We start from the raw sequence: 21,582 nt of genomic DNA on the forward strand, positions 1-21,582 counted from the left end.
TTACATTCCTCCAGGCTAAGCCCCAGCCTTCCCCCAACCTGCCAGACCCAGACACACACATAGATCTGTAAACTGTTTTACACCCCAGTTCTCCCACCTGGAGGAGGGCCAAGCCAAACCTCCCTCTAACCCAAACGCTCCACTGAGCATCAAGGCACCTCGGATTTCACCGTTGGGTATTCAGGAATACTTGTGTTTGGAGACACTCCCCATGATAAGAGAAGAGAGGAAGAGGAGAAGAGGGGAAGACGAAGAGGGGAAGAGGACATGGAAGTTGTCTTCCTAAAAAAAAGAGGAAGAGAAAGCAGCCAGTATTGTCTTCACAATTTGAGCTCGTTGTTTTTTCAGCAAAGAGCTGGAAATGAATTCCCATATGTATTCTCAGCTTTGGACGGTATCTGCCTTCCCAAGGCTTTGATTTTGATGGAAGCTGCTGCTGAGAAAGGAGAGAGGCAACATACCCCCATTGTCTCCCATAGACTCAGGTGTTCCCTTAGACATCGCTGTCTTCAAAGTCCCACAAGAATCTCATCGCCTGCATTTACCAGCACTTTAAACATTCCACTCCACCACATGGTAATGCATGTTGAATTCTTGACATATTGTGCAAATGTGATGTAAGTCTACGACAGAGAACTCCATCTCCCTCCCATACTCCCTGCATAGAGTTGCTTAGAACGAGCTAAACATACACTATTACTAAAAGAGGGAGAGAGAAGGGGGGGGGGGATATGTCGAGAGAGCGCAGGAGTGAGAGAGAGAAATAGATATGTCGAGAGAGGGAGAGAGAAATATAGATTTACTGAGAAAGGGAGGGTGAGAGGAAGAGAGAGATGGAAAAAGAGGGTGGGAGTGTGGAATCGGAGACGGAGGAAGAGCCTTGCATACAGGAATGAAAAGGACTGTGCTTATGAACACACTTGCAAGGCTGCCGCTCCCTTAATTGCTTCTGTGTCCAATTTGCTGCGTCTTTGTAATAACGAGGAACTGTGGCAAAGAAATACATTTTTATGGCTGGGGAGTGGAATTAAGAGAAGAAAAAGGCAAAGAAAAGAAGAGAGAGAGAGAGAGAGAGAGAGAGAGAGAGAAAATCCACAGTCTCCAAACTAGCATGTCCTGAAGTGACATGTATATTGAATACAAATCAGAGACATTGCCTGCTTCACTAGCTAGCTGTGGCACTGCAACTCATTTGCAATGCGTCAACTGGAGCTCAATCAGAGAAGGGCCCTGGTGCATAAAAAGGCGAGCTGCTCTCTGAATATTAGTTAATGCTACATTTGCAAGTCTTCGATAGAGAGAGGGAGAGGGAAAGAGAGAGAGAGAGAGAGAGAGAGAGAGAGAGAGATAGAGAGAGAGAGAGGCAGAGAGAGAGATTTCTTGTGAAACCTCTATGAATCACTTTGTAGTGCTGGATTGATGGAAGTGATGCCTGGGTAGGGATTACTCTTTTCATTACAAACCCCCATCTGGTACCAAGACCACGTCTGTCCAGCCTTTTGCCTTTAAACATGTGTGTGTTTCACATCAATCTATTCCTATTGCAGCTGTGCTGGGGAAATGAGACAGACCCACACACGCATATACACACACACACACATGCACACATATACACACACATGTATGGAGCACAAAAACCCATCGACCCCCTTCGTTACACAAGCATCTGCACTCACACACATACATGCACGTGATTTATAAACACACACCAAAACACAGACACATGTCCCCATCCCCACCCAGTCGCAAAGACACAAAGAGAAAACGCAAGAAAAAGACAGCACTGTCTTTTGAACCGGGCCTATTTCCAACTTGAAAGAGGCAGCCATAATCAAAACCAATGGGCACCATCGCAAAATACATGAAAAGCAATCCATCCGCCATGCAGCCCCCCCCCCCCCCCCCCCCCCCCCCGTTCCCTTCTTTTAACCGAAGCAGTGGTCCAGAACCCCACAGATGTTCTCTCCCCCTCCCTCCCTCAGATGTGTGAGGCAAGGCAGAGAGACAGACAGGAAGCTGTCATTAGTTCAGACCTCAGGGAATGGCCTCCCTATAGACCCTTGTTTCTTTTTCTCCTCCACCGTAGTCTTTAGTCATTCGAAATGGGGGGCCACTCTTTTGTGAAGCACATCGCCTGGACAGCTCGACACGTCCTTGAAACCCCCACTTGTCATTGGATAAAGTGTTATAACAGCTGAACCCCGCGCACTCCTGAAGCTACGCCGCACCCCACATGGCACTCGGTTCCCCGAAGGGCTCTGGTCAGAAGTAGCGCACTATGTAGGGATTAAGGCTGCCGTTAAGGACGCAGTTGCAGCCTCTGCTGTAAAATGACGGTACGACAACTGAAACATGACTACGGGGTAGTGTACCAGGTGTCATCACCCTTCACCACCAAACTCTGCTTTCTCACTTCAAACGGCTCTATCGCGTGGACAGTAAACGGAATTCATCCGTCCGTAGAACCAAGGAAGAGGGTTTCCTTATACATGGAGCCATGTAGCATCCTCCTAGTTGAGCCAAGTTTTGAATTATTCACAGTTCATATCAAAGTGGGTGGGAGGGATGCCTGGTGCAGCTCAAGAATGGCCCTTATTGGTGGGAGTTGCATGCCAATGTTTCAACGTCTGTCGGTTTAGAGAGAAAGAGAGATGCACATGTTCTATAACTGACTTGCAGTCATTACACAGCCGAGTTTTTTGGGCCGACCAATTAGCCTAATAACATGTTAGTAATTGAACCAGGGTATAAGTATTCTAATTGTTATTTTACACTGAGGAGATCGAAACCGTCATGGAGCATTAAAGGAATGTTGATGAGCAAGAGGGATGTGGGGAATTAAAATAACATTCATCGACTGAACTCTGTGTTACACTGACTGACTTGCAACTACTCGAAAAAGAAACAGTCAGATCCATCTAGTCTGCTCTGGCAATGAAAAATATTCACGAAGTAGAATGGGAGACAGGAAGCTGGTTTCAAGAGCAAGCGCAGCAGGTGTTTATTGCAAAGGACCACAGGAGGAGGCAGGTAGCTGGATCCAGGGGCAGGCAGGTCATACACAGGGGGTCCAAAAAGGCAACAGTACAGGCAGGGAAAAGGCTAGTAATGTACTCCGGGAGATCAGGCAATAGATAGATAACAGGAAATCTGATAGGCTAAGGTACAGGCAGGGAATAGGCTAAAGGTGTTGTTAGTGAGGCAGGCAAAAACTATGAGGATTCAATTACGGGAAAAACAGAGCTCCGAACAGAAGTGTGTCACAAAACAAACACCTCACAATGATGGAGTGCAAAGAACTGAACTAAATAGTGTGTGACAATGACATACAGGTGTGTGAACAGGTGATCAGAATTCAGGTGATCTGGAGAGTGAGCCGCGTTCAGTGGATCTACGTGGTTGAGAGTGTGAGCTGGAAGGTGGGCTGGAAAGTGAGCCGCTTTCAGGGGATCTACGTGGTTGAGAGTGTGAGCTGGAAGGTGGGCTGGAAAGTGAGCCGCGTTCAGGGGATCTACGTGGTTGAGAGTGTGAGTTGGAAGGTGGGCTGGAAAGTGAGCCGCGTTCAGGGGATCTACGTGGTTGAGAGTGTGAGCTGGAAGGTGGGCCGGAAAGTGAGCCGCGTTCAGGGGATCTACGTGGTTGAGAGTGTGAGTTGGAAGGTGGGCTGGAAAGTGAGCCGCGTTCAGGGGATCTACGTGGTTGAGAGTGTGAGCTGGAAGGTGGGCTGGAAAGTGAGCCGCGTTCAGGGGATCTACGTGGTTGAGAGTGTGAGCTGGAAGGTGGGCTGGAAAGTGAGCCGCGTTCAGGGGATCTACATGGTTGAGAGTGTGAGCTGGGAGCAGACGTTACAGAACTGCGTCATCCTAGATCTATAGTCTCATCAGAAATGAAGAATGTGTCCATTATCTCATGATCTGCCTGTCCTGAGCAGTCCCAGACCAATTGGATTTGAACAAATAGCATAATATTAAAATCTGACTAGATAAAGGAAAGCCAATTTCATTACATTTTACGTGTACCTTTTTTCCCCACTACAATTAACACTTCCTTTTGATTTCATTTTATTTTTATTTTTTATCTTCTTCTTATTTATTATGGAGCAAGTGAATTTGAACTCTCGTTAGACCAATGCACCACTTCTCAACAAAGTACAAATCTCTAGCCTTTCCCTGAATAATAATTGGTGCAACAAGCAGGTACACCATTGGTCAATTGGAGACGGTATCGTCTATTGTCTAGTAGCTCCCGTCTTTGTGGTGTCAGTGCTTGTCTCTTTACTGACTGGACACCGCAAATGGACACCACAGCGCTGTTGGCAACCATTAGTTGACAGGAGAAACGTGCCTTGAAGAGGCAACCATCACCATCTCCTCCTCCTCTGTCAGAGTAGTCTGGGCAGCCCCACGGTGATCAAACCGGTTTGAAATCTTGCTCTTTCTCTTTATGTCTGCTATGTTAACAATGTGGACACATTGCACATAGTTGCTCTAACCATGCTCTCTCTGAGCTCGGTCTGTGGTCTCCCTCTATTAAATGAAAAGAAAGAAGTATCGTACTGTATGCATTCATTGTCCTTTGCTGACAGCGTTAGACAGCGCTAGTTTTTCTGTACTGACAACTGATGAGCAATTAGTGAGCCAGAAGAACCCCTCCCCTGCAATCTCCACTTGCAAGACGCATCAGGCATACGTCAAGCCAGCGGCTCCGAAACCAACCAACTCCTTCAAGGTGCCCTGGTATCACTGGGATCATCTGAAGTGTTCTTGTTATGGTTTGTTCCAGGGAGGAATGTACACTAACTGTATGGAACACGATGTTTCCATTGCTTCCCATTGCTCTGGGGACCCTAGGTCTTTCTGATCATGTTCGGGTTCCTTTAAACACAGTAATTTACGGGGACCCCAGCCTTAGATCAGAGGTCTTTATGTGGGTTAGCTGGGGGGAACCGTGGGGTGGGTGGGTGGGGGGGAACATGGTCGGGCTACAGCGCTGGAAGTTCTGAATGAAAACAGCATGGCTTTTAATGGGCCGAACTCTGGGTGGTCCAATCAACCTCAAGATGACATTTACTGACACATGGAGTCCATGGCGATTGATGACAGACTTGGAAATGGCTGCTTATTATCCTTCCTCTTCAGATGATTCAAATGTTGATTTATCCAGATGGCAACGTCGCTTGATTACATGATGCAAATTAAGGAATTCCAAACAGGTTGCGCTGGTTTTCTCCGGGATTTGTGGCTTTTTGACAGCTTCATCTAGGCTTGGATTCATAAGACTTATGGTCTAAGGCTTAGGGAGTAAAACGGGTACAAATATCTCACACTCCCCAAACCAAAAGACATTTGCCTTATAAGAAGCTTGTGGTGAATAACTGAAATGCATATTGACTCCATATTTCCTATTACATCTTGGTTCTGGCCGGGACATACCATTCTTCATTGCTAAAAGGGGACACTGGTCCATAAAGCAGAACATTTCTAAAAACAACTCACTTCCTCCTCAGACCCAAGGTCATGAGGTTCATACTGTGGAGAGCTGCTCACCACACCTGACCTCAAATCTCACAAACCTAGTGTTACTAATCTGCATCATAAGACACCTCTGGTCTTTCCCCCTGCATCGGTTTCCTGGTAAAAAAAAAAACCTCAGCGTGTTGTGATTGACCTGCTGCTCAGAGTTCGAAGCCTTTAAGACCATTATGAAACATCCATCGTAAGAGACTGCTGTCATTGGTTGTTAACGTTGAGGGACCAAACCTATTACACATGTGGCACACAGCATCAAAGCAGTTGAAAACCCATTTCCCATTGTTATAACGCTGAGGAAGCAATCCTTTTATAGAACAGCAAACATTCTGGACATGAGTTTCAACTACTGGCCGACACGCTTTCGTTTTCCAAAATGACATCTACAACTTGCTCTGTTGTATCTCTCCGATACTGTTCAAGGTTATGTGTCAATCACTGGTGGGTGGAACTATTTTTTAAACTGTTAATAGGTTGAATGGAGGCTGAATGGAACCTGAATGGAGGTTGAATCAAGGTTGAAGCATGTTTTTCTGACTTTGCCCTTGGCGACAGTGATTGCCATCTAAAACGACTTAATAACCCAGCAATCAGCTTAGAGTGATCGCTATGGCTTTGGGGCTGTTTCTCCAAAACCAACTTCCCATTATTGCAGATTATCTCCCCTGTCCAAATGGCCTCGGTATCTCCAACCAGAGGTCCAACTGACCAGCTTAGACTTAGCCTCATGCTGCTTTGGTGTGTTTTGTTGTGAAGGCTGAAGAGAACAGGCTCTTAAAAGTGACAGATTTAAAAACACACGGTTTTAGAAATGCTGAATTGGAGAAAAAAAAAGTTCTACCCTTGCTCTATCCTACCAGCAATGTGGCCTTCTTCAAACTCTATAAACTTTTAAGGAACATGCGCTCTACAATCACTTCAGTCACAAGATGTTGTTGCTCGTCAATCTGTCAATAATTTCAAAGCATTTGAGACATTTTGAAGATCTTAATGAATGGGGTTATGTGGTCCAAAATGTTCAACATAATCCCAACTTCAAAAAGAGTCTGTCTGTAATTTCCTAGAACACTGTGATCCTGATCTCTCGGCCACTACGGTGAACCATCTCAGTGTGGAGCCACCGCCATTTGCAAAACTGTCCAACACCGCAACATTAAACAAATATATCCGCTGATATCCAGCCAGGAGCCAATAAAGATGGTTTCTCCATGCTGACAACATCCATTTCATTTGGAGGTTTGAAGCGTCAAACACATCCACCGTCGGGGGTCAGTCTGACAAATGGCTTCCCACAGAGACCCCATGATGGAAGGATTGGGGATGAACGAGGGGAAGGGGGGAAGACGAGGAGGGGGAGGCCGGGCAGTATGGTGCTAAACAGACCTGCTGATGGGGAGAGTAGCAAATTATAATCATCTTATGACCAGGTCCGTATTCCAAACCCATTTTAAAAACTCCAAGGCGGCCGATATTTAATTGTGGGCAGCTGTGATTTAATAAGAAGAATACGAGGCGCGTTTTAAAAGGATGATGACCGCAATGGCTACCTGCAGTGCTCAGAGGAAAACAGAGGGAGCCCCCCTTAAGCGCTCCATCTTTTACAGGGCTATAAACAGCTCAGCTTCAGCTCAGCCAGTTTTGAAGCCAGCCAAAAGACGAAAATAATAGGAAAATGTAGCCCAGGATTCTGAATAAAAGGCCTGAATCGCACTTCACTGGGAGAGTTTTCTGTTCATTTGGCTACCTGTGGTTTCTGCATATTAACCTACTCTACAATAGCCTTACAACCCACCACGAAACCAACACATACAGAATTGTGTCAAACATTTGTTTTCTTTTTTCCGTTCGCATCCGTAAAACCACCTGCAGGAGTGGATTACGAATTTGGGAAAAGTACACCTGAAAACCCCCACCAGAAACAATATCTTCACAAAAACATACCCGCCAATACTCATAGCGTTACACAGTGACCAGTATCTGCATCGGTCATGAAAAGAATTGTAAACAACGCTTCGACCATCGTGTTGATAGCAATGATGAATTGTGACATGAACAGCATCAGACACGATATTGGACCCCCTACCTGGCAGCCCCTCATCCTCGACCCCCGCTGTGTTTTGTCGAGCCACGGCGGCCCCATTGACGCTCTCCCCCAAATCGTCCATTCCGTCCGTAGGTGGTCCAGGATCGGGCTGTCCTTTCTCGGCATTGTGCAACTGGAATAGGTGCGTCCTCTCCTGTTTCGTACTGCAGTTTTAGACTCCACAATCTGATTGGACAACGAGGAGCGGGACTTCATCAGCAGAACATCCCTGTCGTCATGACAACTTGCCAATATCCCAACAGGGGTGGAGGGGCGGGGGAAAAAAAACATGGCTGACGTCAACGGTAGTTAACTTCTACATCCTCGTTACCTCATTTCTTATTTTCTTTCCCAACCTCGTTGCTAATTTCCCGGTCGGTCTTCTCTTTGAGAGTTACTAGGCCACTGTGCTACTGAAGCCTGCAGATGTCCCATCGGAGTTCCTTAGTCCTATTCCTCGCTTCCCAGAATGCCCAATCGGCTTAAAAATGATGCCTATAATCATTATTATACGCTTCAATCACTCGGTGGAGGGACGAAGGAGCCAAAAAACTCCGCTACCAGCCACTTTCACCTGTAACCCAGTTCTCTCTTTGAGATTGCATCATTGAACTTGGTTATAATACAGAGGATTATGCAATAGGGCTTATAATATCCATGGAACCATTACAGTGGCTGTATATCTTGTGTTTAAAAGAAACTTGACAAAAAAAGTTACTCTGCTTCGCTCTCTACCCCCCCCCCCTAATTGGATCCTCCCTAACCTTTTCCGCCCCCCCCACCACCCCCCCAAATCTCTCTTTAATAACTTGGGACTGATTTCCAGTCAAGTACAAAGCATTCGGTAAGTATGCATAAGTCTGAGAAGTAAGCATACATTTAATGTTTCGGTAGAAACAACCAAAAAGAAAAGATGTGAATGAAAACCCCAAGGAAACCAAAAAAAAGACAAAACACGAAGCAAAAGAGAGAACAGAGAAAAAGAGAGTAGAGAAAGAAGAGCGAGAGGGAAAAAAAGTAAAGCCATGGGGCATTATCTCGTTGTCAGCCACGTTATCCGCGGTCCAAACAGATGTACATTTAGCGGGGGAGACACCTGCTGTGCTGCTAGCCTGGCTAGCTCTCTGATTAGCAGGGGGAGACGGCTGGTTCCCAGGGTTCCTTTCCCAGTCTCACTCCACGGTGACCTTGGCTGCTCCCCACAGCGCTCCTCAGCTATGGCTCCCCTGCTAGGGCTGAATGGCGGCCCGGGATGCGGGGCCTAGCCCGAGCTACTTTGATACTAATCCCCTTACATTGTGCTAGCACGGCACCCTACCTGGCTCGCTAGCCTAGAGGCAGCGCGGGCGGCCATTGAAATGAAGGTGATGAATGGAGGCGTAGCTGCAGGAAGCCTGGCTCCCCACGAAGCCCATGTGACAGTGCAGGCCACAAAAGCTGCTTAAAACAGCCACTAGCGTTTTTTCCTCATTTTTGGTGGATTTCGGGATAAGAAGAAAGATGCCCCAAGTAGTCCTTGTTGTCTTGGGCTTTTGGCGAAAGCATATCATTCTCTGAATTTGAGGTTGCGGGAACGGTGGTTAGGCTTTCGAAAAAACGTAAACAACGAGTCACCAGCCGTCCTTAGATGCAAAGTATACCTGGAGACACTGGTCAACACATCATTGCAGACACACCAAGGCAAATCTGACACAACCACGCGCATGCAGACGCACACAAACCTGCACACTCAAGACAACAGGGGGAAAAAAAATACAGAATGCTGCTAACAGTAGGAGCCGGCCAAAATTGATCGAGGGTGGTAAGGGACAGCGGATGGACCTCTTAAAGCGGTAGCATCCTTTTTCTCAAGACCAACGCCCCACTGTTTTTAGGGACGCAAGAGGGGACCGACTTATGTCCAGCTAAGCCACAGAACCAACCTTAACCATGACCCTGTTGTCACAGAATTGTATGGATTGTCTCATCCTTTATCATCTACATGCATTCATATAACGTCACGGAATATACTAGAACTGTTTCGAGAATGACCATAACTCGCTAATGTTTGCGGAAATTACACACGACACCATGAGAACCTCCTAAGATCCATAAAGTCTATTCATTACTGTTCCTCAGTCCTGGCCGACAGAAGTGGGGGTTTGATCGTGTTTGAAATTCACCATAGTGGGAATATAGAAGCCCACTCCTTCCATCATTCACACATCTAGAAAAACCGGGGCTGGCAGCAATGCTCGATTCTGCCAATTCAGATTTTGCCCGGTGACACGGGATCATAAATCTGTCTCCAAATACATTTAGACGGCGGTAAAAAAAACAAACACACAACCATCTGATTGTAACGTCACCACGCTGTAGAGAGAAGAGAAGACTGCTGGGTGTCAGACTCTTAAGGGAGCCGAAGCAGAATTGAATGCCTCTTGTCAGGGGGTTCTGATGCGATTACCGCCCCCTGCTAGTGCAGGGATAGTGAAGTTGTCTGGAGCTGGCAAGGACACTCAAATGGCACCACGGGATGCCCTCTCGCCTGGAAGCCTGCTCTGGACGCAGCAGGGGAGGGGGGCCAGGGTGTCCACCATCCACACCGGGGGTCTCTCCCTCTCTGTTGTGTGTGTGTGTGTGTGTGTGTGTGTGTGTGTGTGTGTGTGTGTGTGTGTGTGTGTGTGTGTGTGTGTGTAATTTGGCTTTTAGTGTTATAGTGAAGAGAGCATCAATTGGTCACTGTCAGGTCTGCCTGATTGCAGCAGAGGCTCCTGGATATGTGTGTGAGTGTCTGTCTGTCTGTCTGTCTGTCTGTCTGTCTGTCTGTCTGTCTGTCTGTGTCTGTCTGTCTGTCTGTCTGTCTGTCTGTCTGTGTGTGTGTCTCCTACCCCCATTCATCACCTCTGTTTGTCAGGTCAATGTCAAATCGCTGCCGTATGTTGTCGGAACAAGTCTTTGTCCTTGAGAATCACTGGAGATGATACTGACCATTTAATGACATTCACATCATTGTATACCTCCAAAACAATTGCCGCCATAACCTGAAACACAATATACCATATACTATGTGTAAAAAAAAAAAAAAGTAGTTGAAAAAACAACAACTTGGTAGACTCATCAAGAGAGACAACTCCCACTAGCTCTTCTAGGCCTACATCGTTCTCTCTTTTTTCTTATTTTTTAAAAATCATACAACAAATGTTTCCCAGCGACACTGAGACGTGTTTATTCTTATCGTTATTATATTTACCCTCGAACGTCTCTCTCTGGCCTGTAGACGTTGAGATAGACGATCTCATGAGGTATCCATGCTTGAAAATGACGAATGTAAGTGAATAACACAGCCAGTAAAACATCTCTCATCATCACTTTCTTTGTTTCCTCTTTCTTTCCTGCAGTGTTTTGCGTGCATGTGTATAGCATTACTCCCTATGTAGACATCATACTGGTGTGGTAAGACGAAACACCATGTGAAATCAAGGGAACCAGTGGCATACAGTAAGTGACATATGATCTTACAACCCCTGCGTTACTGCTCCCTGCTTCTCTCTCGCCCTCTGACCACCTACGTGGTGTCTGGATCAGACAGATGAAGTCTTTCGGGCTACTGGGGTATTTCAGACGTTTCAGTTGATACCCCTACCTCTCTGTGCTGCAGCCCCCTCCCCCCCCCAGGCGGTGTAAAATAAGACTTCAAAGCGCTCTCCGAAATAGTCCGGACACAATCTCATTTCCTCGTGTTACAAGGAGGGCTGCTCAGACTGGAATGTCTCCCTCAGGCGGTGTCCTAAGTAGCACCCTATTCCCTATATAGGGCACTACGTTTGACCAGAGTCCTATTGTCCCTGGTCAAAAGTAGTGCTCCATTCAGGGAATACGGTGCCATTTAGGATGTAGACCTGGTCTGCTCTACCTCAGAGCGACAGACTGCTGCACGATGACGGGAGGCCATTTTGACAGAGGCGATTAAATATGGACACTTGGACATCTGCTTAAGGCAAAGCCAGATGGGAGGAGAATTTACAAGGGCCTGGCTGGGTCACGTTGGGTCCGGGATGAAGAGGAAATGGGAGAGGCTCATTTGGTAAGTGGCTATAATGAGTGACGGCCCACAAACGACTGGGAAGTATGACATTGTACAGATGATGTATTAACGGTTAAGTTTCGGTCTGTGGGATTGGGAGATGTGAGGATCGTGTATTAGTCACTGGCAGTTTATTGGCAGTTGATTTATTGTATCTAAAAGCATGTATTTCTTGATTAATCGTGTATTTTGATGTGCTGATTTGAATAAATAGGCCTTGTGGGTAAGATGAAGCTAAACCTTACACAAATCTACACAAACATGAGATTTCCAAGTATTTCTTAGAATGCTGTTTGCTTAGTGTGTGTATGAATAAAGAAGATATTATGTTTGGGTTTATACTAGCAAACTGGATTAAACATGTCTGACACTCTCCTTGACTGGAATTCAGTCACGACTTTGACACACTTATTACGCAGGAATACTACCAGAAATTACAGCTGCCACAGATCTGACACACATTCAGTCTCTCTATCCTTGATGGACCCTTCACATCGAAGGCAGTCCCTCATTTTCTTCTTTTCGAAATGTGTTTTCTCACTTAGTTCCAGTATGGCTAAAATGACAGCTACAACTTCAATTGCATTCTCTCTCTCTCTCCTTCTCTCTCTCTCTGCAGTCAATGGTAGAGGCTGGTAACCTTGAAGGAAGCTATAATATTATAGGGAAATTGCTACATTTGATTGAGAATGTGCAGTTCAAAATGGATGCCATCAGCCAAATTGGCCTGCAGGTATTGAGTTGCCAGGGCAACCTCGCCCTGAAGCGAATGGAAGTGAACGGTTCATTTGAATTAATCCAATAGGATTGGAGCAGTGTACTTCTCAAAACCACACAGACTTTGAGATAATGTCCAGGTAAGGACTTTAATTGCAGTTGTGCCACCATCAAATAACCATTTGGCCAAACAAAAGAATGGCTTTTTCCACCAATTACAACATCATTATCAACATGATACGTTTCAATCATACAATGAAATGAGTTGAGATTACCAATCAAGATAAAATGATTGATAAGGGTGGTGGTAAATGCATGTCATATATTTCGAAACTTGGGTGAATTATATGTATGATAATTATTGGACTAAGCCTTCGCAGTCTCCAGAAATCCTATTTCCCTCATACTTCAGTCAGCCTCCACCAAATGCAACGCTTTACATGTTTAAGTAAAAACCCAGTGGAAAAGATTATCAGTTGAGTTTTGATTCATTATCCAAAGATACTGCAATAATGAATGGAGAATAAGTCAGATCTGCAATTTTCAGCCATCTATTCCTAAGACACGCAGAACTCTCGACTCGTAACTCGTCCAAAGGAATGCGGATTCCTCATAGATTTTCACAACTGCTTTTGAGGTTTAGATTGAGATCTCACCATTTGATCTATTTGACATTGCGTGAGAGACATATTCTCAACGGGAACCAGTTCTGTAGCAGCCATCGTCTTGAGCTGATGTGTAGATCGGCAAATACATTGCTCAGCTGTCTCTCTGTCGGGCAAGCAGGGTGACAGTTGTGGCGATGACATATAAACAGGGTAACACTTTGTGTCGGGTGTAAACGGGGTAACACTTTGTCAGTAGACGTTCTACAAACTATCGGTCCACATCTCAGCGGTCAGTCTACAGTCCATCTACAGATGCTTAACAAACCATCTGTGGACGATTAGCATCATTTCAACAGCACATCAGGAGCCTGTCAGTAACATCTACAGATGGACAATCCAATTTAAGTGTTACAGCAACACATCATCAGTAGGGTAAAACTAACCTGTCTCACGACGGTCTAAACCCAGCTCACGTTCCCTGTTAGTGGGTGAACAATCCAACGCTTGGTGAATTCTGCTTCACAATGATAGGAACCGGGGCAGACATTTCCACATGACAACGTTGGGACAAGTTATGTAAATGAGGCCAAATAGTATGAACAAACGGCTCAGGATGACTTGCCTGACGACTCACCCTAAATTGAATTCCCCTGCTCCACCGATTGCTACTTATATACATTCAGTATGAAACTGCCATCCTAGAAGTCGTTTTTGGGTGTTCAAAGTGAGGGGCGCTGTACAAAACAAATTAGACAGCGATTTGATCGTGTCCAACCAATCGAAACCAATCAGAGTATCAAAGTTGATAACTACCTCATGAAGGCCAGCTCTGGCCCAACCCTTCGGATTCTGGGAACCAATCAGAACAATCAGAATGTGTTCCCATTCCAGAAGTCATCGGGGAGGGAGGCAAATCCAGACTCATTGTGGAGAGAAAACGTCAGCTGGCCGAAGCGGTGTGGATGCGTAGCCATGATATCATGACTTTACCAATGTAACAACAGTGGGATGATGTTCCAAAAAGGAGTAACTAGCAGCTATGATGTTGGAGCACCACCAACCTATTGAACGAGCCAGTCTTATCAGCTCTCCCAGTAGCCGGGATGGCAGTTTACACTTGTTTCTCACGGGGCACTGTTTGATCTCTACATCGGCATCCGCTTCCTCCATCTACAAAGGCCTTGAAAGAGAATGAGTAATTCATCTATAATTTCTTCTTCTTCTTTTTTTGTTGTTGACCTATTTCAGTTGCAGCGACATGGTGTTTGTCGTGTCTCTGTCACTATGGAGGAAGAGACTGTGGAACCCTGGGGAGCCAGGAGGAACCTGTGAATTTAGAATTAGTCTTGGTGCCTATGCAATGGACACCATAGGGCCCAATTTTATGTGGCAGAACTAATGCTGAGTACTATTTTGATATGTGGAGACAGTTAAAAACAGTTACATGTAATTACATGTAATCTAAAATGTAATCTATGTAATCCCCAAGAGTAATTCTTTATCATGAGAGGGCCTTTAACAATAGCTAGAAGTAGTTATGTTCAAAGAAAGGTTAAAATCTCACCTTTCTGGTAAAAATTGTTATAAATTGCTGAGGTGTAGTCACTTTTGAGGACACAAGCTCAAGTACACAGTACAAATATGATAAAACTATGAAAATATGTGTCTCGGTTCCCTCCGGAACTTTCATTACGGACGCCTGTCCCCTATTCCCACTGATTAGTAATTGTGTAAGTGTGCCCTTTGGTTTCCATTGAGCTGTCGAATATTGTTACTATGTCAGTTGGTGCGTGTGAGTACCTGTGCTGTGTGTTTTGGCTTTCGTGCCATTGTGGATCTCGCAGATGATTTCGGGTCCCGTCCCGTGTGTTAATCATTGTTTGTGTGTGTTATTTATTCGAGGTACTCCTCGCTTTTTTGTTTGGGTTTCAACCCTGTGTTTTTGTATAGTGGAACTTGGGTAAGCTCGGATCCTCTCGGGGACGTAGACACCGGGGACTTCCGGAGTTCATCAGATGCAAGGTGGGATCCTTGAGTGAGCAATTGGGACCGCAATCAGACCTCTTCTCCCTCATACATTCCCGTAGCCAACCATCGATGGTTAAAGCGACAAGTGAGTCGAGATCTGTCGGTAGTTCCCGGGCTGCAAGCTCGTCCTTTACTTCCTCTGATAATCCATGCAGGAACGTGTCGAACAGCGCTTCCGGGTTCCAGGCACCCTCCTCTGGTAGTGTGCGGATATCCACTGCATGGTCTGCCACACTGAGGGAGTCCTGCCGAAGCTGCAGTAGAATCCCTTCAGACTGAAGCACACGGCTATCTTAGAGCGGTCCGAGGGGAAGGAGGAGGGCTGCAGCTCCATGACGAAGGAACACTGAGGGAGAAACGCCCGACAGGTGCCCGACTCTCCATCGAAGCGCTCCATGGGAGGTAAGCGGGATTCCCGGGAAAACCAGGTAGACGACGCTGCTACCAGCCGGGTTACTGAGAGGCTGGGAGGTTACTGTCGTGGTAGGCTGCCTAGTAGACAACCCACAGAATTGCTCCCGCAATGTGTCCAATGCTAGGTCATACTATCCCGTTTTAAGGTATGACCCAAGTGCAGACAGTGTTGAGCAAACAAACGTTTATTCGTCAAACAGGGGTAGGAAAACAACAGGTCAAGGCAGGCAGGGGTCAATAATCCAGAGAGGGTGTAAGGTACAGGACAGCAGGAGGGCTCAGGGTCAGGTCAGCCAGAGGTCGGTAATCCAGAGTAGTGGGGCAAAGGTACAGGACGACAGGCAGGCTCAGGGTCAGGGCAGTCAGAACGGTCAGAACCGGGAAACTAGAAAACAGGAGCAAGGAAACAGGTGGCAGCAGGGAAACAAAACGCTGGTAGGTTCTATGAACAAAACGAACTAGCAACAGACAAACAAAGAACACAGGTATAAATACACAGGGGATAATGGGGAAGATGGGTGACACCTGGATGGGGAAATGACCTAGTTGCCTCATGGGTGGAATGTTATACATGTTATACATTTTCATCATTAATAAACGTTATCATTTTTTTAAACGCAGGGTTTGGCCGGGGTAGGTCGTCATTGTAAAATAATAATTTGTTCTACACTGACTTGCCTAGTTAAATAAAAGTTAAATATCTGACATGGTACAGTCTTCTTCCTTTTTATCCCATAACCATGTGTGTGAGGTGTATACTTTTGTTTCAAAGTAGATTTGTTCAAGGTTAAAGAAGGACGTGTTCTTTTACTACTCATATTCTAATTTCAAACTCTTCAACACACACACACACACACACACACACACACACACACACACACACACACACACACACAATTATTAAGCTGGCGCTAGCTAGCTGCACTCTTAGAAAAAAAGGTGCTAAGTAGAACCATACATGATTCTTTAGTTTGTCCACATAGTGGAACCGTTTTTGGTGCTGTGTAGAACCCTTTGCAGAGGGTTCTAAAACCCACTATGTAGGGTCCTGCAAACAACCCCCTATATATGGTTCTACCTAGAACCCTCTATGAAGGGTTCTACCGAGAAACCTTTTTGTCTTTGGAGGGTTCTTCTTAAACCGCTCTATGAAAGGTTCCATAAGCCTTATTAGCCTTTAAAATGTAATTATTTATGACAATACATTGCATGTATCATAAGGCCTTGCTTTGAAGGCCTAGTTATACAATTGGTGTTAGGAATCTTCTGATTTACAGGCCACATCAGGCCTGCAAATCACATTATGCTGGCATGTTAAGTGATTTGCAATTCCTATTGGAATCCAGGCAGAGTTAGGATATCCAACAAGTGGAATTATTAATCACCCGCAACTTGCATTCAGAATGACTGCCAGGAAAAATGGAGTACTGAGACTACCTCAATCATCTAAACTGGAACAGCCATCTCAGTAACTAACGGGTGCAATGAATCCAATTACTAATAGATTGGATTCGTTTAGATGTTATTTATATTTGTGTAGCACACAAGTAAACAACCAATCAATATATATGCAAAAACACAGATATTACAGTAAAACAAACTATTCTGAAATAGAGCATGCTGGGAAATATTATGTATGGTTCTACAGTGCCTTGCAAAAGTATTCATCCCCCTTGGCGTTTTTCCTATTTTGTTGCATTACAACCTGTCATTTAAATAGATTTCTATTGGGATTTCATGAAATGGACATACACAAAATAGTCCAAATTGGTGAAGTGAAATGAAAAAAATTACTTGTCTCAAAAATGTTGTGCGTGTATATGCAGTCACCCCCTTTGCTATGAAGCCCCTAAATAAGATCTGGTGCGACCAATTACCTTCAGAAGTCACATAATTAGTTAACTAAAGTCCACCTGTGTGCAATCTAAGTGTCACATTATCTGTCACATGATCTCAGTATATATAGACCTGTTCTGAAAGGCCCCAGAGTCTGCAACACCACTAAGCAAGGGGCACCACCAAGCAAGAAGCACCATGAAGACCAAGAAGCTCTCCAAACAGGTCAAGGACAAAGTTGTGGAGAAGTACAGAACAGGGTTGGGTTATAAAACAATATCTGAAACTTTGAACATCCCACAGAGCACCATTAAATCCATTATTAAAAAAATGGAAAGAATATGGCACCACAACAAACATGCCAAGAGAGGGCCACCCACCAAAACTCACAGACTAGACAAGGAGGGCATTAATCAGAGAGGCAACAAAGAGACCAAAGGTAACCCTGGAGCTGCAAAGCTCAACAGCAGAGTTTGGAGTATCTGTCCATAGGACCACTTTAAGCTGTACACTCCACAGAGCTGGGCTTTACAGAAGAGTGTCCAGAAAAAAAGCCATTGCTTAAAGAAGAATAATAAGCATATTCATGTTTGGTGTTTTCCACAAGGCATGTGGGAGACTCCCCAAACATGTGGAAGAAGCTACTCTGGTCAGATGAGACAAAAATGTAGCTTTTTGGCCATCAAGGAAAACGCTATGTCTGGTGCAAATCCAACACCTCCCTTCACCTCACTTCACCCCAAGAACACCATCCCCACCGATGAAAAACATCCCCACAGCATGATACTGCCACCACCATGCTGTGGGGATGTTTTTCATCGGTGGGGACTGCCAAACTGGTCAGAATTGAAGGAATGTTGGATGGCACTAAATACAGAGACATTCTTGGGGGAAACCTGTTTCAGTCTTCCAGAGATTTGAGACTGGGATGGCGGTTCACCTTCCAGCAGGACAATGACCCTAAGCATATTGCTAAAGCAATGCTTGAGTGGTTTAAGGGAAAACATTTAAATGGCCTAGTCAAAGCACAGACCTAAATCCTAAATCCTGAATCTGTGGTATTATTTAAAGATTGCTGTACACCAGCGGAACCTAGCCAACTTGAAGGAGCTGGAGCAGTTTTGCCTTGAAGAATGGGCAAAAATCCCAGTGGCTAGATGTACCAAGCTTATAGAGAGATACCCCAAGAGACTTGCAGCTGTAATGGCTGCAAAAGGTGGCTCTACAAAGTACTGACTTTGAGGGGGTGAATAGTTATGCACGTTCAAGTCTTATTTCTTGTTTGTTTCACAATAAAACATATTTTGCATCTTCAAAGTGGTAGGCATGTTGTGTAAATCATATGATACAAACCCTCAATTTTAATTCCAGGTTGTAAGGCAACAATATAGGAAAAATGCCAAGGGAGGTGAATACTTTCTCAAGCCACTGTGTGTAGAACCCTTCTTGCCTTCCAAAGAATCATCAAAGAACCCTTTCTTCCAAAAGCGGTTCTTAGGATGTTAAAGATTCTAGGTAGAACCCTTTGCCTTACAAAGAACCATTGTCTTCCTAAAAGGGTTCTTCTGATCAAAACGGTTCTTGGTAGAACCCTATCCCTCTGCAAAGAACCCTTTTGGAACCCTTTTTCCTAAGAGTGTAGCTTCATGGACGATCTCAGGGTAATACCCCCAGTGTTATATGATTGAAACCATGTTGACTTACTATAAGGACCTTTGCCATACCAAGGGGCTGTTGTTTTTTACGAGAGTGTGGCGTTTCTTTCATAACCAACGTTATTCAAAACAGAATGCTTTTTAAAAATAATTACTGCGGCATTCTGGGGCGGAGGGGATGTTTGTGATTTACAAAACAATTCCGTTCTTCTCGGCACCAGATGGAACATATCATTTCAAAATGCTAGGACAGATAGGACATTTCTTCGTCCGCATTCTTGTCTAGTGATCCCTGTACTAACAGAATGGATCACTACTGTACACAACAGAATCTCAACGGAACATCAATAGAAACTCCCACTGACTCTCAGATGCTAAAACGGCTGTGGGCTGTACTTCCCATTAAAATACCTTAGTTTCCCCTAGTTATTATCAAATAGCCTTGGGAGGTGGTGGAGGGTGCGAACAGGGATTCCTGCATGGAGCCCTCATCAAGTGCATTCACAGGAGAGACTAGTTTGGATTCACAGCCATTCTGTAACCTCTGATCTGGGTGCGTCTGACAAAGACCTCATGATAGAAACAGTATGTGGGAGGAAATAGAGTGCAGCTGTCCCACGTTGTTTGTTTCTGTGTTGTTCATCCACCCCTTCTTACAACTTTCCTTATTTTGTCCTCAAAGTTAGGATTCGGAAGAGGTACCTTCAACTAACAGAGCTGAAGGTTGAACTTGAGGTTAAAGTCAAGCAGCAAGACAGGTGTCTGGCATATGTTTGTGTAGATCTGATTGGGTGACACAAAACCACCAAACCTCACTGCATGGTCGCAGGGGGTTGTAACATCTCGGTCAGCTATGATGGTGAAGGAAGGCATGTCTTCACAACCATGAGGCATCTGACATCACAACTCACTTCGTCACAAGTAAAAGATGATCTCCCTGTCATCTGCCTCGCCTCTGTGAGAGGGCTTCAGTGAGTAACAACATTGACAAATTTACACATTACCCCCCATATCCAAACGCAGCTAGTGGAAACAAACAACTTGTCTTGTTTATGCCAACTTTCACAATTGTCAATGTCCCCCCACCGCCTCCCTTTCCCCCTCCCACTTTCCTTAACACTGTGTTGTTCCTTGAGCATTTCTGGTAAACTAGTAACACATCCACTCAACATGTGGTAGGAGAGCTCATGACGGTGTTGACTTGTTTTCATTGTCAATCATGTTAACTCTTGTAACAAAATGACTTTTGGCCACCACATGGAAATGGGTGGCACGTCAGTCCTAATACGGCGTCACTTTTCGATGAACCCCTAGTGGGACAGACATGGTAAATGTATCCCAGAGCGAGAGGCAGCGGTGTAGTGTGACGCCGCTGAATAGTTCTCGAACCCTAGCCTCGTGGTAGGGCTTTGAGCCTTTCGGTTCCACCAGATGTTACGTGTCAACTGCCTCAGAGCGTCTCCCCACCTGTTCTGAACAGTTTCACCACACTTCCGACCTGCTGAGTACACAGTGGCCACATTTCCATTATAGTCAACTCCGCTACCCCCCATCAACTACGTTACCCCATATCAACTATGTTACCCTCCGTCAATTCTGTTACCCCCCCGTCAACTCTGTTATCCTCCGTCAACTGTTATCAGCAATCACTGGCGTTGAGTACAGATCTACTCCTGTTTTTCTCAGCAGCTCGGCTACCTCCAGAATCCCTATTTCCAATCCATTAGCACCAACGACAGTAGAATGGTGGTGGCACAACTATGAAGAACTGAATCCGGAAAAGGGACAGAGAGATTATAATTCCAATGATGGTATCAGGATGTTTCAGTGAATTCCATTTTGAGTTGAGTTTTTCCCACCTTAACAGGACACACAGAAGTAAACAGAGGAGGCATCAACTATCGTGGTCTCAGAAGATGACCCTCGTGTTTTGAACACAAGACACTGCGTGACACACACACACAACACCCGGCTGAGCGAAACGCGCTTCATTCTTCAGAATTTCCCTCCCGGATACGGTTTTCCGTCTCAGGTGGCAACTCCTCGTTGACGCAGCAGCTCCGTTCGTCGCCGTTCAAACAGGCACGGTGTGACACCTCTTAGCTTTTTATAGAAGAGGAACACAGTCTTCGCCCTGACTGACACTGGTCAAGCGCACTGTTGCATCCCCAGAAGGTCTGCCGTTGAGAAGCAATTGCTACAAAGCAGCCGTCATGTCACTGATGTTTTGCCAGGCTTCTCCCTCCTACCTACACGGGGGCGGCAAATAGAATCCTACCGCATTGGGAAGATGTTCCATGAAGGAGAATAAAAGTTGTTCTTATCGCTCAGAGTAGTCGAACACTCGATCAGCATAATAACACAACTGTCCAACTGGGCTTGAGTAACATGAACTAAAGATCTGACAACACATGTTTATTCTCTAAACGTAGGGGATCAAAAAACATCTCCCCAATTACTCAACATAGTACTAGGAGGGGGGGGGGGGGGGGGGGGGGCATCACTGATTCATTAACCTCTGCGCACCGAACCGCGGGATGAAATTCGACAACATACTGTGATCTCTACATAAATAGTCCTATTAAACATTCATGAAAATACAAGTGCCTCACATGGGTCAAAAGCCTAGAATGTTGCTAATCCAACT

General features: G+C 45.3%; 1 protein-coding gene across 1 annotated transcript in view; it reads right to left on the minus strand.

The window, feature by feature from the left end:
• Positions 1–7,977, minus strand: part of LOC110485974 (axin-2) — a 77,902-nt gene extending 69,925 nt beyond the window's left edge. Inside the window, exon 1 of the mRNA XM_036940640.1 lies at positions 7,612–7,977. The gene's annotated coding sequence lies outside the window, so the exon portion shown is untranslated. The remainder of the gene's footprint in view (positions 1–7,611) is intronic.
• Positions 7,978–21,582: the final 13,605 nt, after the last annotated feature.

The sequence above is a fragment of the Oncorhynchus mykiss genome, chromosome 13 (genome assembly GCF_013265735.2).
Source record: "Oncorhynchus mykiss isolate Arlee chromosome 13, USDA_OmykA_1.1, whole genome shotgun sequence".
Classification (NCBI taxonomy): Eukaryota; Metazoa; Chordata; class Actinopteri; order Salmoniformes; family Salmonidae; genus Oncorhynchus; species Oncorhynchus mykiss.